Source organism: Lutra lutra, chromosome 7 (assembly GCF_902655055.1).
Source record: "Lutra lutra chromosome 7, mLutLut1.2, whole genome shotgun sequence".
Taxonomy (NCBI): domain Eukaryota; kingdom Metazoa; phylum Chordata; class Mammalia; order Carnivora; family Mustelidae; genus Lutra; species Lutra lutra.
In genome coordinates this window covers 9,696,609-9,712,744 of record NC_062284.1, presented here as the reverse complement: position 1 = coordinate 9,712,744, position 16,136 = coordinate 9,696,609, and the positions used below count along the sequence as shown (strand labels likewise).

The following is a 16,136-nucleotide window of genomic DNA, read 5'->3' as shown; positions in this document are numbered from 1 at the left end:
TCTTTCAAGTCATCCTTGGAGAAGATAGGACGTTGGTCTTAAAATAATAGAAGAAACTCAGTTATGAGTCTCTGGAGCACTGAGTTAGGGCCCATTAACTCTCAAGGACACCTGAAGTTGGACCCTTTTTGAAGTTAAACATCTCCACCTCCAGGTAAGTACTGACCTTGAAAACAAGCCTACAGGTAGGGCAGACATGTGAGTAAAGGAAACCAACTCTGGAGGCTGGGAAGCAGGTTGGATCCAGTGTCGGGTTTAAGCCGATGGGGCACTAGCAAGATATTTGCAAATTCCCTTTATAAGAGAGTGGGTGTGGCATCAAAAGTAGTAGAGGCTAGGTCAGGGTGGTGGGCTGAGGCCCAGGGCCACACCTAACAAGCCTTCATGGACTGGGTGAGGAGGGACCACAGCACAGAGCAAAGAACATGTTCTAGAGCATGAAGGCAACTTTGCATTTGAATCCACTTGGCCCTTTAGCAGCTGCTAAACTCTGGGCAAGTTATTTAACTTCTCTGAACCTCAGTTTACTCCACCATAAAATGCAGACAATAAGCCCGCGCTTCACAGAGACTGAAAACTCAATGAAGTCATGTATGCATAATAGTAATCCTTATCGTCACATGATCAGATGGCTAGAGGGAGCTCCTAGAGAAATAGCACCTAGCACATGTGTGTTCCTAGCACCTAGTACAAACCTGTTTGCTATAAAATTCCCCTTTTCTATTGTCTCCACTTCTTTATAAAGTGAGAATAGAACAGATTTATCAGCAAGCCCGAAGTAGTCCTTTGTCTCTCCAAGGTGACAGCAGAGGGGCAGAGCCCTGAGCATGCTCCAGGGAATCTGGGGTGACAGACTGGATTGGCAGCTGCCATTAACGGACTTCAGCCAGGCCTTGGATTCCGGATGTGGCATTTATACTATCTGCCCCCAGTGAATATGTCCCTAGAAGGCAGGTGTTATTCTAAGCCCTTTGTGCAAGTTAACTTATGTCTTCTTCCCCATAACTCTAAAGAAGAGGTCATTATTCCCATTTTACTGATTAGAAAATTGAGGCACAGAGTGGTTAAATGACTGCCCAAGGTCTCACATTCATAAGAAGCAGAGCCAGGCTGTGGATCCAAGATGACTGGCTCTGGGGATCTTTGCCTTTCACCATCTCCAAGAAGCTCAAGAATCCAAGAGCCGACCAGAAGATTGAGTCAGCCAGAAGGGTCCTCCATTGTCTACAGGAAATGGGCTGAAAGCAACAGGACAGTGACCTGGGGATGACACAGATGAGACTGCGAAACCCCATAGGACTAACCCAGCTTCTGACAGCCCTGCATGGTGCCCTGAAGGCCCACACACTGGGTCATTGTGGAAACAGGAGGCCACCAATCTTGTGATGTGAGGGCAGCTTCTGCACCAGAAATTGGCCAGCATCATCCAAAGGACGAAAACAAATGTCATTCATTGTGGGGAGCGAGAGGACTTGGCTCAGCACACACCCTGCTTCCATATTGCTTATGACAATTCCCCTAGAGTTCATCTTCTATCACTCTGACTTTTAAGCTACACCTTTATAGGAACCCTCCTACACTGCTGGTGGGAATGCAAGCTGGTGCAGCCACTCTGAAAAACAGCATGGAGGCTCCTCAAAAGGCTGAAAATAGAGATACCCTACAACTCAGCAATCGCACTACTGGGTATTTACCCTAAAGATACAAATGAATTGCTCCAAAGGGGCACATGCACCCCAATATTTACAGCAGCAATGTCCACAATAGCCAAACTATGGAAAGAATCTAGAAGTCCATCAACAGATGAATGGATAAAGAAGATGTGGTATATATAGACAATGGACTACTGTGCAGCCATCAAAAGAAATGAAATCTTGCCATTTGCAACAACATGGGTGGGTAGAGGGTATTATGCTGAGCGAAATAAGTCAATTAGAGAAAGAATTATCATATGATCTTCCTGATATGAGGAGGATGAGAGGCAGAATGGGGGATTGTGGGGCATAGGGAAGGAAAAAATGAAACATGATGGAATTGGGAGGGAAACAAACCATAAGAGACTCTTAATCTCCCACAACAAACTGAGGGTTGCTGGGGGGTAGGGGAGTAGGGATAGGGTGGCTGGGTTATGGACATTGGGGAGGGTATGGGCTATGGTGAGTGCTATGAAATGTGTAAGCCTGATGATTCACAGACCTGTACCCCTGGGGCAAATAATATATGTTAATAAAAATATATTTTTTTTAAAACTACACCTTTACATTACTTTCCAACAGCTTTCCTTTCCTTATGGGGAGATGGAGAGGAGAAGTGAGTTGGGGGAAATTGGAGGGGGAGATGAACCATGAGAGACAGTGGACTCTGAGAAACAAACTGAGGGTTTTGGAGGGGAGGGAGGTGGGTGTTGGGTGAATCTGGTGGTGGGTACTATGGAGGGCATGTATTGCATGGAGCACTGGGTGTGGTGCATAAACAAATTCTGGAACACTGAAAAGAAATAAAAATAAATAAATAAGATTCATTTTTATGCTTTGCTTAAAAAAAAAAAAAAAGTGGCTGCATTTAACCCATGGACATTCAAGTCAGCATGGGTGGAATGTGTTCATTCCTCATCATAGGAGTAGGAGTGGAACTAAGTCCCCTGAGCCAAGATCAGGAGTGCCTCCCCTTGCCATGAGCTCTCCAGCCCCATCCCTGGGTCCAGCACTCTGCTCGAAGCAGGCTGCTCCACAAGGCCACTTACCCTCCCTCAGAACCTCCCTCGAGCCAGCTGAGCTCCACTCCTCTCTCTCTGTGCCATATGCTGCACCCCAGATCAGATCCGAGGCCACAGTCAGATTCTGGGCATGGCAAGAGAGCAGGGGCTACATGCAGAGTAAGAGCAGCCCTCGTTGGGTCTGGCCTTTGGAGGCTGGCAAGGGAAATCCCAGGGGATTTTTCAGAGGCAACATTGAGGGATCTAACCAGGCTCCCACCTGCCTGGGCAAACTAGTTGTGATGTTTCAGAGGACTTCGAAGCATAATCATGAAGGGAACCCAGGCCCCATTGTTCTGTTCTCTCCAGGTCTCTACCCTCAGATGAACTTCTGTTACTGCAAACCTGACTGGGTTCTAACCCTCTTGCCATCATTAACTTACTGCAGGACCATAGATAAGTAAGTCATTTTCTTCTCTAGACTAAGCACACCCCTTGGCACAGGAGGAGGACTTCCACTCCTACCCCTACGATGAGCAAAGAACATATCCCAAGGAGTTGAGATTCCTGCATTCTGAGATCCCTTCAGCTTGGTAGCTGTAGTTCAAGGAAGTCCTTTCACTGACTTGGACTTGCTCTGGACCTGAAAAGGAAAATGCCTGTGAAATAGTCATTAAAACAAAACCTACACACTTGGGAATAATGATGGCACATTTATCCAAGGACAGGGATTCATGTGCAGGTTCAAGGTCATGGGAAGACCTTGAAAACTCACATCTATCCCTGCTTAGGTGCATTTTAGAGGCCCAGAGCTCCTGCCAATTCATGTGGCATTTGCAGCAGGCATGGAAACAGGGCATGGCACTGCACCCCCACCTGAAACAGCCAGCTTCCAGACTCCAACATCTGTGATTGGAGAAGGCTCCAGAGGTCTGGCAAAAATTACCTTCTCTCGCATCAATGCAGAGCTGGACAAGAAGGAAATGAGGTTGTTCCTCTACGTCTCCAAGGGTACCTTTCTCTGTGATTTCTTTTTGCTGGGCCTCAGGTTTCTCAGCTGTAAAATGGAAGTGAGAGAAAGGATGCAGCCTATAGGACCCAACTCCTCAAAGGGAAAGTTGAGTGTATGATCTTTGAGCTAGAAGAGGCCAGAATGGCAGCAAAGGCAGAGAAGTTGGGGAAAAAGACACCATTAGCTTCTGAGTACCTACTAGGTGCTGAAGACTTAGCTCATCACTGTCAGTTATGCTCTCATTTCTTGCCCAGGCCAGTGAAGAATCATCAGGAAGAACTTCAGCCAGTGGAACAACCTCAATAGTACTTACTCACTCTCATATCTAATAAATATCTTGTGCATGCCTACTATGTGCCTGAAGCAGAGATAACAACAGATTTTTCCAGAAGACACCACGGGGCAGATTTTGTGGAACCGATGCCCAGAGACATCTGAGAGGACAGTTTCAGCATTTACATAATCCAAGGGACTCAGAAATTTTTATCATGGAATTCCAACAAACAATGGGATATTACTGAGCTGAGCCAGTGGGGTTGGCTTACTACAGAGAATAGACAGTTGGCTTCCCACTGAGGTACTTGAAAATCTCTAGCCCATAAGGCTGATTATTATCCAGTTGTCGTATTTTAAATATCATGAGCCCCACGCAAATCATCTTCTCAAGAGCACTAGCAACATTAAATGACAGGTTCTCAATTCTCTCTTCACACAGAATCTTTAAGCCCTTTAGGAACATAAAGATATGGCAATCATTTAATCAACATTTTGACCAACATATTTCTAAGTCCAGAAGCATAAAAGGAACAGCAGAGCATTTGGATGTCATTACTATCATTGTCATCACTATCATCACTAACACCACCATCACCATCATCATCACCACCACCATCACTATCAACGACACCACCATTACCATCATCACCACCATCACCATCATCACCACCATCACCATTATCAACATCACCATTATCATTATCATCATCATCTTACACCTAAGGAAGACAAGGCTCAGAGAAATTAAATAACTTGCTCAAGTTTACACAGATAGAAAGTAATGAGTCTTGAGTTCAAACCAAGTTCTGTCTGATTCCAAATGTCACTGCTCCATCCCATGCCCCACGTGGTCAGGCTTACTACCCACACATAAAAATGGAGGCCAACTTACTATCTTTCTCTTACTTCCTTCTGGGCTTCAATTCCCCCCCCAACTATTGACCCCTCTTTCCCATACACACTCAAACACACACACAGAGGAAACCACTTTCAGTTGCAGTACCTACTTTTCTCATTCCCTCCCTCTCAATATCATTGCCAACAAAACTCACCCTTACACATATCCAACCACGCCATGGGGAGGAAATGGATAGCACCTAGAATTTGAGACTGAAGTCATTCTAACCCTCCCCCCCTTCCAATAAAACTATTGCCTATGTCTCTCCTTTTATAAACAGGAACACATTATGCAAGATGCTGTAGATGTGGGATTTTTCAAGCGAGCTGGTAACACTCTTTCACTTGGCACAAAATTGATTTAAATAAATCTCTCCCTTTTTCAAGATTCTTCCCTGCTCCTGCTTAATCTTAAATTAAGAGCAGTATAATAATAACCAAAGAACATCACACCCCTGAATTTCAGCCACCTCTCTCTGGAAGATCTTGCCTCCCTTTTTTTGAAAGTATGAGCTATTTTTTTGGCTTCCACTCTTTTCTCTTTCTTTCTTGTCACCACACATTGCTTTCTGTAAGAAATAAGCAATTGGAGACTTTGTATTTAAAGTCTGTTTTTAGTCCATGAAATCCACAATAAGGCTCCCACAAGACCTTGGAAAGAAAGGGAATAACTGCAGGGAGTTACACTTCAAGATCCACTGAAGCAACGACATATAGTCACCGCCAATGAATAAACAGTTTCATTCATTCGTTCATTCATTCATTCAATAAATATTCATTGAGCACGTACTATGTGCCAGGCAACATTCTGGACACTGGTGATAGAGCAGTGAATTGGCTTACTGAAGGGACAAATAAATAACATGCTAATGACCCTCAAATTTGTGTCTCCTAAAAACCCTTCCTTCAACTCTAGACTCACATATATAACTATCTACTTAACATCTCTCATTGGACATCCAGTTGAACCCCATGACGCTTCCTTCTCTATCTCAGTAGAGGGCTTCTTCTTCCAGTTGCTCAAATCAAAATATGTGGAGTCATTCTTGACTCCTTTCTCTCTCATACCTTAATCTACCAATCAGCAAGTCCTGTCTTCTCCATCATCAAATATATCCAAAATTTGACTTCTCACCATCATCACTAGCCACCTTGGTCTAAACCACCAGCACCTCTCACCTGAAGAACCACGTAGCCTCCTGGTTGCTCTCCGTGTTTTAGTTCTTGACCCTCTAAGTTGATTACAAAGTCTAAATCTCAACTGATCATTGTAATATATATATCAGATCCTGGCAACTAGTGGTCAAAATTCTGCAATAACTTCTCATCTTGCTTAGAGTAAAAGCCAAAATCCATACAAAGCCCTACAAGACTATGAATTGCCTAACTGCCTGCTAGTTCCCTGATCTCAACTTCTACCATGTTGACCCTCTCTCAGTTCCTTCTCCATGAGTCTCCTTGCTGTCCCCAAAACATACCAGTACTCTGTCACCTCAGGGCCTTTGAGATTGTTGTTTCCCCTGCCTAAAACAATCTTTACCCAGATATCCATCTAGCTCACTCTTTTACTTCCTTCATGTCACCCTGACCACTTTCTATAAAATGCCACCACCCACTCAACCCTGTTTTCCACGCCCACTCAACCAGGCTCCCCCAAACCCCCTTCCCCATTTGATGTTCTGTCATTACACGTTTATTTATTTATTTCCATATTATTTACCTCCCCCAACTAGAATTAATGTTTCACGAAGATAGACATTGTATTTTATTGCTGTATCCCCTGCCTATAACATACCTGACACACGGAGATACTCAAAAAACATCTGGTGAATGAATGATTATCTAAAGGTATATATGCCCAAAGTTCAGCCATGGAAACATGGAAGAAAAGAAAGAGGATAGGGGCCAGTAGCAGGCATTGACCATTCAAACAGAGTCCAGGAAAAAAGGAGCCTTGGCCAGGGTACTTTAAATATTAAGGTATCTAAAGTAGATTGATTGCAAAAATATCCCTAATTCTTCCCTTCCCTATATCGACACTCTTTGCAATGTGCCTATGTAGCTCCTCTCATCAAGAAGTGGAGTCTAGGGGCACCTGGGTGCTCAGTGGGTTAAAGCCTCTGCCTTCGGCTCAGGTCATGATCCCAGGGTCCTGGGATTGAGCCCCACCTCGGGCTCTCTGCTCAGCAGGGAGCCTGCTTCCTCCTCTCTCTCTGCCTGCCTCTCTGCCTACTTGTGATCTCTATTTGTCAAATAAAAAAATAAAATCTTTTAAACAAAAAAAGCGGAGTCTATTCCATGCTCCCTCACTCTGCACTGGCCTTATGACATCCTATCAATAGACAAGGATGAAATGATAGTGTGCCTGCTATAAGTTTAGGCCACAAGAGGTCATGCCGGTTTCCACTCTCGCCCGGACTCCTGCCACTACCATGTGAGCATGCTAGACTCACCTGTTGGGGGATGAGAGACTCCACGGAGCAGAGCCCAGTCATCCCAGCTGAGGCCATCCTAAAGCAGCCAGTCCTTGGCCACTCCATTAGCAGACCAAAATCACATGAGCAAGGCCAGCTGAAATCAACCAAGCATAACCCAGATCTGCAGACTTCCAGGCCAACCCACAGACATGTGAGAAAACAATAAATGGTTGCTTTCTGGGACGTTTCTCCTGGAGTCCCATTGCCAATATCAACCCTAATGTTGTGAATTGAATTGAGCAGTGGATTGGCTCAATGTGTGTGGTCAGTCCCTGGGATAATCATCTAAGCTGCTCAGCTCTGAGTACATGCTCATTGGAAAACTTCCTCCTTATGACTTAGACCTCATGAAGGGGAGTCTGCAGGAAGACCTATTCACCATGTCACATGGTGTCTCAGCCATTACAAATCAGTAGAGTGGCATGCAGGTGAGCAAGGTCACAGAGATGTGGCAGAGAGACAGATCAGGTTTGCAAGGCAGCAAAACTAAAAGCTAGACCCTGGATGAGAGAAATTCACCAAGGTAAGTGTCACTTCTGAGGCATCTTGAGGGAAATCCTGCCAGTCACCCTGGTGGTGACCCAGCCACATGACATCCTATCTCACAAAAACTTTGACAAGGTTCTCAGACACCCCAGCCCCATTTCTGTCCACATTGCAGGAGCTCTACTGCTCCTCAAATAGTTGTGGGGTGGAGATCTCAAATCTGTAGGGGAACAAAATCTCAAAAGGGCAGAGTAGCACGCTGTGGTCTTCCTCCTAACCATGCAAGATGGAACCCTCAAACAGATTCATCATATGACACCAGGTAAATGCATTCCATGAGATGCTGGGGGTCAGGATATTTCCAATGAACTCCAACACCTTTCCACTACCATGGAAACTCTTACCATTTGCAGAGAAAACAAATAACTAGCAAGAACAATGCAAGAATATTCACTAAAGGTGGCTCTTTCTTTCATGGTGGGGGGAAGGAAACAAACATAATGTTCAGGTTCAAAAGGAACACAAATACTTGATCTGCATGAAAGATTTCTGCACACTGTCTTGTACTGCTTCCCTAATTCCTGTGCCTCTCAGCACCTTGCAAAGATCCGTGCTTCAGATTACTGCACTGACTTATGCTCCGAGTGACCACAGGAACCTACATCTACTGACCAACCTTCTTCTAAGCACAGAGTGTAGCATTTCAGCCAATTCCCGAAACAAGAGCTCAGGACATAAATCTTAGTGACACATATAAATCGTAAGAGGCAATACCCCAGTGACCTTGCCACGTCACCCATCCTACCTCAAGTCCTACTGCTGACCCCCTCCCTCTCTAATCCACGGCCTCCTTAGCCTCCTTTCTGATTTTCCTTATGAACGCACCTCTCTCCTCTTCCAGGGATTTTGCAGGTGCTGTGACTCTGCCCAGAGTGCTCATTCTCAGCATCTGGCTGGCTCACTCCCTCACTTCGGCAAGGGCTCTGATCAAATGTCACTTATCAGCAAAGCCTTCCCTGACCAGGCTGCATTAAAAAATAACAATTCTCACCGCAATCTCAGGCAGCATTCCTCCTTCCTCTTACCCTGCTTTATTTCTCTCCATTATAATGTATCATTGGCTGATTCACTATCTAATTACTTAGTTATTTGTTGGTTTACACACACACACACAAACACACACGCGCACACATTAAGCTCCTTGAGGATAGGGGTTTCTATCCTCTGTAGTTCAATACTGCATTCCCCACACATAAAGCAGTCACTGACACACAGTAGGTACTCAGTAGATGAACTGTAATTTCTTGAACACAGTCTTTGTGCCATGCAATTTATGCCCAAAAATCATTCACCAATGAACAAATATTTTGTAAGTATCTACCACATAATTCTTATAACAATGCTATTGTTATCTCCATGTTACAGATCAGGAAAGCAAAGCTCAAAGAGAAGCTCTAACTTGCCCAAGACACTCACCTAGTTTTGTTTGCCCATCAAAGCCTGGGCTTCTCACAGGGTGCCAGCCTGCTTTTCAAACATCTTAATGATGGTTTAGATTACCAAACGCATGTGATACGCAGCTCTGGCCAACATGCATCAGGCAAGGGCTCGATCATATTTCATCCCCCACCACATTTTTCGTGCAGGAAGAAACATCCATTAGGTTGGATTTTCATCTCCCAGACAGCAGGTTGGTAGTAACGGCTTCCCTTTTCCTTCACGCGCACTGAGATGGAATCAAGGTCAGAGCTTTCCCTTTGAACTGGGCGGGGACAAGTACAGACAGGTCAGGGACCCAAGGGGAAAGAGGGTAGAAGTTCATCTCCTCTGAAAAATCCCTGAGAATTTTCCAGAATCCCTGCCTTTTTGAAGGACTGCTTCAAAACCTTCTTGGTCCTAGAATTTAGGAAAAATCAATTTTTCTAAAAAGAAAAAAAAAAAAAAAGCCTGACCTGCATTGGACACATTCCTGTGTGTGTGTCTACTGGGGTCTGGCCATGCACTGCAAAAGCCAGCCCAGGACGCCTGGGTGGCTCAGTGGGTTAAGCCTCTGCCTTCGGCTCAGGTCGTGATCTCAGGGTCCTGGGATCGAGGCCCTCATCGGGCTCTCTGCTCGGCGGGGAGCCTGCTTTCTCCTCTCTCTCTATGCCTGCCTCTCTGCCTACTTGTGATCTCTCTCTCTCTCTGTTTCAAATAGATAAATAAAATCTTAAAAAAAAAAAAAAAAGAAGCCAGCCCAGTCGTGACTTGGAGACCTCTCCCCATCCAGTGGCTGGGATGCTGATGGGGTTGGACAGCAATGTGGGTCACTCACAGACCAAGAGACCAAGAGAGTGACCCAGTCCCTACCGAAATCAATGTCATACCTCATCTGTGAGGGTTTCATTTAAAAAATAATCTCCTGGCACAATTAATTCCTTCCTCCTCAGGACTCCCAACACTCCGTTCCTCACACCTGCGTGACTGAACTCATCACACTTGATTATTACAGGTGTTTCTCCCCCCACCAGGTGTGAGCTTCTGGTGAACCTAGACTTTGTTTTCCTCATCTCTGCATCTCCAAGGACTAATCCAGCCTCTGACACATTCTAGGTGCTGGGTGAATATTTGCTGACTCAGGAAAGATGCAGAAGGAGCCTGTACTAAATCTGCTGCATCGCCTAGAGCAAATAGGACAAGCCACCTCTTCTGGAAAGGGCAGGATGCAGAAACATAGAAGCGGTCCAGTGTCCAGATCAGCGGCTGAGCTGGCGGCAATGCTCACCTCTCCCCTCTACACACACCTTTCGCCCCTCACCTGCCTGCTGGAACCTCAAAGCTACCCACATTTACCTCCCAAACAGGCTTCCAGAAAACAAGCAGGGACTCCTCCCACCCACCCACCCCCGGCACCCCACCCCACCCAGCCAGCTCTTAGCAGAGCCCAAGACAAGGACATTAAGTTACCTTGAAAAGGACCTAGTTTGCATCTGCGATCGCTGCTCAAGGGCCGCGTTTCCCCAGCCCTGCCAAACCCGGGACGGCAGAGATAGCTAACACCCGTCTGCGGAAGAAACGGCTGTGCCTCGCTCCTCCCTGGCCAAACGCGTTTGCTCCCCCATCCCCGCAGAACAAATCACGTTCTTTTCCTTGCGCTAAAACCCATCTCTAAACAAATCCTCTCTGTGTCCCTAAAAACCGGCTCCCACGCCCACGGAGGGCGCCCTCCACATGCAGAAACACACACTCACGAGCCCCAGCCCGGAGCCACCAGGTGTAAGCATGTTTTCATCGGCTCTTCGGCAACAAACCGCCACCAGCAAAACCCGTCTCCTAGGGACGGAATTGAAACTAAAAGCTAAGCTAGGAAGCTTAGGGAAACGGACTTAAGAAATGTCAGTAGCCGAAGTTGCGGAACTGTACGGCGCTAACAGTTCGAACCGGGTTTAAAAACAGCCCTTGGGGATGCCACCTTCAAAGAAGCGCGCAGCCGCGGGCGGCCGGCAAGTCCTTGCTTCTCCGCGCCGGCTTTCCAAGACTCTCCCCTGTCTTTGGGGCCATTTACTATAAACAACGTTCAGGGGGAGCAGCTGTCCGTTTCGGCCCCGCAGGCGACCTGGGGAGGCCCCTGGAGCGCGCGGAGTCCGCGCCGGGCCGGCTCTGCACGCTCCGGAGCAAGCCACGGCGTCGCCTACCTGGGTGGGAAATCCGCGGGCGGGGGCGGGTGCGGGGGCGGGTGCGGGCGGAGCAGCGTGGGCGCTGGCGGCCCGGCCCGCAGCTCCGGCCACCGCGGCGCTGGGGCGATCCCGGCGGAGGCAGGAGTCCGCGGCTGTCACACCTGCATCACGGCGCCCACGCCGCCGCCGCGGGCGGCCCAGGCGCAGCACGCAGCGCGCCCCCGCCGCTCCGAACACCGAGGGCGGGTTGGCTCCTGGGTCCTCTGTGCAGCGGGATCTGATCCTAACCCGCTTTCTCCCCCGGCCTAGGCATTAGCAGTATCCGCGGCCGGCAGCTCTGGGCTTCTAAATCCCTCCTGATTGGAGGCGCAGCGCCTGCGAAAGCTGGCTGGGAAGGGGGCCGGCGGGGCCCCAGGCTGACTGGATTTGTAGACGGATAGATGTTAAACTTATTCCTGGAGTTTCGAGTTTGGTACCCGGGTGATTCTGGTCTTCACCTCGCTTCCGTCTCTCCACCCCGCCCCGGGCGAGGGGGCGCTGTGGACTCCACATCCCCTCCCACCAGCTCCGAACTAGAACGCATCAGAGGACAGGACTCAAATTCCTGGCAAGGGCAATCCTCTGCTAATTGCATCGCCGAAGTATCTCAGATAACGGGTGCAGTTAAATCGCTAGGTCCTTGTTACCTCATCAGGGAGCTGAGTGAGAAGAACCTATCTGGCGAGTGGAAAGAAAGAGGAAGACACGACGGGGCTTGCTGCATCAAACAAACCCCTCCACCTGTCTCCATCCTTCCAATACCCCCCCCCCCATCCCACCGCCATGCCCCATCCACCCAGAGAAGAGTTCACCCTACAGTGAAAGGCTCTTTTCAGGAGCAAGGTTCCTTCTAGAAGGAACTGAGAAGGAACCTAATGACACTGGAAATTCAGAGGTGAAATCAACGATCACCCAGGGGGCCTGCCCCCTGTAGAGTCTGGAACTGCTTTCCTTCTTAGTCGAGCTGAAATGCTTGCAATCCTGAAAGACTTCCTTTTCCCCACCCAGCACAAGCCACTGTTCGGAGGTCTTCAGCTCCCCCATCACTGTCTCTACAGTAAGTGCGTGGCTGGCCAGCTCCTATGTCCTCGCCCCACTTCAGGCACCCCCGTCCTCTTTCACCGGGACTACCCCAGGAGCTCCCACCGCTCAGCCTCCTGGACTTCTTTCTTAAGATGTAAACCTCATCTTGACTCTTTACTACCTACAACCATGCACTGGCTTCCCAGTGGCCTTCAAAAAGCTGAAACTCTTGTAACACATCTCATTTAGCCACCAAAGGGCAGGCCGCTCACTGCCCAACTGCCCTACCCTCCCAGAGTCCCCACCCCTTCCTCTTCCCTGTACTAGGACAATACCAAATTGTCAGTTGCTTGCACATGCCCCATCTCCCTGCCAGGACTTTGCATTCGGGTTCTCACTTGCCTCGAATGTCCTCCTCCTTCCACTCTCCTTTCCCTAATGCCTAATGGTTCTCTGCTGAGCCATCTGTTCCTTGAGGAATTCTCCCCTAGTCCCTAGAATAACTGAGTTCTCTATGATCTGTGTGCCTAGAGCCACCAACAAGTCCTCTACCACAGCACCCGACACATTACTAAAGTTAGGTGCCTAACATCTGTCGTCCTCACTAGGATGTACGCTATAGGAAAGCATGGTCTCTTATTGGCTGCTGTTGCAAAGGGCACAGGCATAAGGCATCTGCTCGATATAGATTAGTGCTGTCTCTAACCAGACGAAGATATAGAACAGTTCTGACATCCAGAGGTTTCTTTGTGTGCCTTCCCAAGCAATAAGCGCTCACCCCCAGGTGTAACTGCTAATCTCACCTCTCTCAATAGCACTTAGTATTGCCTGTTCTTGAACTACGAATGAATAGAGTCATTCTGTGGGTATTTTGGAGTATGGCTTCTTTTACTCGAAATAATGTCTGAGATTCATCTATACTGTTATATACATTCATAGGACAATCTTTTTCTTACTGTACAGTACTGCTCTGCGTGACGATAACACAAGCTATCTATTCCTTCTCCCGAGGGTGAGCATTTGGGTTGCTTCCAGTTTGGGGCTATTATGAATAAAGTTGGTTGTCAAGTAAAGTGTATGATAGACATAAGCAGTTTTCTCTTGGGTATGTAACCAGGAGTAGAATTCCTTTAGTAGATATGCTTTGCCTTAGTAGATATTACCTCATAGCTTTCCAAAGTGGTTGTCCCAGTACACACCCACCTGCAGTATAAGAATTCCAAATATGGGTGCCTGGGTGGCTCAGTGGGTTAAAGCCGCTGCCTTCGGCTCAGGTCATGATCCCAGGGTCCTGGGATCAAGCCCCGCATCGGGCTCTCTGCTCAGCAGAGAGCCTGCTTCCCTTCCTCTCTCTCTGCCTGCCTCTCTGCCTACTTGTGATCTCTGTCTGTCAAATAAATAAATAAAATCTTTAAAAAAAAAAGAATTCCAAATATTCTATTTCTTTGCCACAATTTGACATTATACTTTTAATTTTAACCATTCTCATGGGTGTGGAGTGATATTTCAGTGTAGTTTTAATTTGCATTTCCTTGTTGACTAATGATGTTGACCTTTTCAAATGACATATTGGCCATTTGAATATCCTTTTGTGACATGCCATCTCGAGTCTTTTGGCCAATTTATTGGTTTCCTTGTCTTTTCCTTACTGATCTGTAAGGCATTCCATTTGTTTAATATGAGTCCATGATTGTATATATGTAGTTTGAATATCTTCTCCCAGTTTGGGGCTTATGTTTTATTCTCTTAATTTTGATAGAATACAATTTATCAGGTTTTTTCTTTTTTTTATTTTTTTATTTTTTATTTTTTCAGCATAACAGTATTCATTATTTTTGCACCACACCCAGCGCTCCATGCAATCCGTGCCCTCTACAATACCCACCACCTGGTGCCCCCAACCTCCCACCCCCCACCCCTTCAAAATTCTCAGATCGTTTTTCAGAGTCCATAGTCTCTCATGGTTCACCTCCCCTTCCAATTTACCTCAACTCCCTTCTCCTCTCCATCTCCCCTTGTCCTCCATGCTATTTGTTATGCTCCACAAATAAGTGAAACCATATGATAATTGACTCTCTCTGCTTGACTTATTTCACTCAGCATTATCTCTTCCAGTCCCGTCCATGTTGCTACAAAACTTGGGTATTCATCCTTTCTTTCTTTTCTTTTTTTTTTTTTTTACAGCTTTATAAACATATATTTTTATCCCCAGGGGTACAGGTCTGCGAATCGCCAGGTTTACACACTTCACAACACTCACCATAGCACATACCCTCCCCAATATCCATAACCCCACACCCTCTCCCAACCCCCTCCCCCCATCAACCCTCAGTTTGTTTTGTGAGATTAAGAGTCACTTATGGTTTGTCTCCCTCCCAATCCCATCTTGTTTCATTTACTCTTCTCCTACCCCCTCAACCCCCCATGTTGCATCTCCTCTCCCTCATATCAGGGAGATCATATGATAGTTGTCTTTCTCCAATTGACTTATTTCGCTAAGCATGATACCCTCTAGTTCCATCCACGTCGTCGCAAATGGCAAGATTTCATTTCTTTTGATGGCTGCATAGTATTCCATTGTGTATATATACCACATCTTCTTTATCCATTCGTCTGTAGATGGACATCTAGGTTCTTTCCATAGTTTGGCTATTGTAGACATTGCTGCTATAAACATTCGGGTGCACGTGCCCCTTCGGATCACTACGTTTGTATCTTTAGGGTAAATACCCAGCAGTGCAATTGCAGGGTCATAGGGTAGTTCTATTTTCAACATTTTGAGGAACCTCCATGCTGTTTTCCAGAGTGGTTGCACCAGCTTGCATTCCCACCAACAGTGTAGGAGGGTTCCCCTTTCTCCGCATCCTCGCCAGCATCTGTCATTTCCTGACTTGTTCATTTTAGCCATTCTGACTGGTGTGAGGTGATATCTCATGGTGGTTTTGATTTGTATTTCCCTGATGCCGAGTGATATGGAGCACTTTTTCATGTGTCTGTTGGCCATCTGGATGTCTTCTTTGCAGAAATGTCTGTTCATGTCCTCTGCCCATTTCTTGATTGGATTATTTGTTCTTTGGGTGTTGAGTTTGCTAAGTTCTTTATAGATTTTGGACACTAGCCCTTTATCTGATATGTCATTTGCAAATATCTTCTCCCATTCTGTCAGTTGTCTTTTGGTTTTGTTCACTGTTTCCTTTGCTGTGCAAAAGCTTTTGATCTTGATAAAATCCCAAAAGTTCATTTTTGCCCTTGCTTCCCTTGCCTTTGGTGATGTTCCTAGGAAGATGTTGCTGCAGCTGAGGTCGAAGAGGTTGCTGCCTGTGTTCTCCTCGAGGATTTTGATGGATTCCTTTCTCACATTGAGATCCTTCATCCATTTTGAGTCTATTTTCGTGTGTGGTGTAAGGAAATGATCCAATTTCATTTTTCTGCATGTGGCTGTCCAATTTTCCCAACACCATTTATTGAAGAGGCTGTCTTTGTTCCATTGGACATTCTTTCCTGCTTTGTCGAAGATGAGTTGACCATAGAGTTGAGGGTCCATTTCTGGGCTCTCTATTCTGTTCCATTGATCT

The 16,136-nt window shown here is 46.6% G+C and overlaps 1 protein-coding gene across 2 annotated transcripts in view; it reads right to left on the bottom strand.

Moving 5' to 3' along the window:
* Positions 1-12,129, bottom strand: part of SV2B (synaptic vesicle glycoprotein 2B) — a 192,779-nt gene extending 180,650 nt beyond the window's left edge. The window contains exon 1 of one of the 2 annotated variants that reach the window (XM_047738761.1): positions 11,518-12,129. The gene's annotated coding sequence lies outside the window, so the exon portion shown is untranslated. Of the gene's footprint in view, positions 1-10,789; positions 11,337-11,517 lie in introns of those variants that run through there. The other variant, XM_047738760.1, reaches the window with a different exon arrangement.
* Between the last annotated feature and the right edge of the window lie 4,007 nt (positions 12,130-16,136).